Raw genomic sequence first — 347 nt, 5'->3', positions numbered from 1 at the left:
CCCAACACTCATCCTGGAGATATTAACATTTCAAAAGACAATGAGACAAATTCTGCTCGCAGCTACATCCCTGTTTGACTTCAGTGGGCGGGGGAAGGAAATCTGGGAGCAGAATTTGGTCCTTTAACTTCAGGAGCCATCTCAGTCGACAAGAAGCACAAAGCAAGGATTTGCTTATCCAAGGCCATTATTTTCCAGAACTGTACCACTGATGCCAAAGTTGGTAGCTCTCTTTTGCCCGGCTCGCAGCCAAGTTATCACAGACTTTGAGTAAACAGCGGAAGTCCAGGAAGGGAATTTTCAAGAAGAGCAGCCAGAGAGGATTTTCTTTTTTCCTTTTATTTTCT

This window comes from Cariama cristata, unplaced genomic scaffold (assembly GCF_000690535.1).
Source record: "Cariama cristata isolate BGI_N322 unplaced genomic scaffold, ASM69053v1 scaffold35401, whole genome shotgun sequence".
NCBI classification, from domain to species: domain Eukaryota; kingdom Metazoa; phylum Chordata; class Aves; order Cariamiformes; family Cariamidae; genus Cariama; species Cariama cristata.
Note: the sequence above shows the minus strand (reverse complement) of the source record.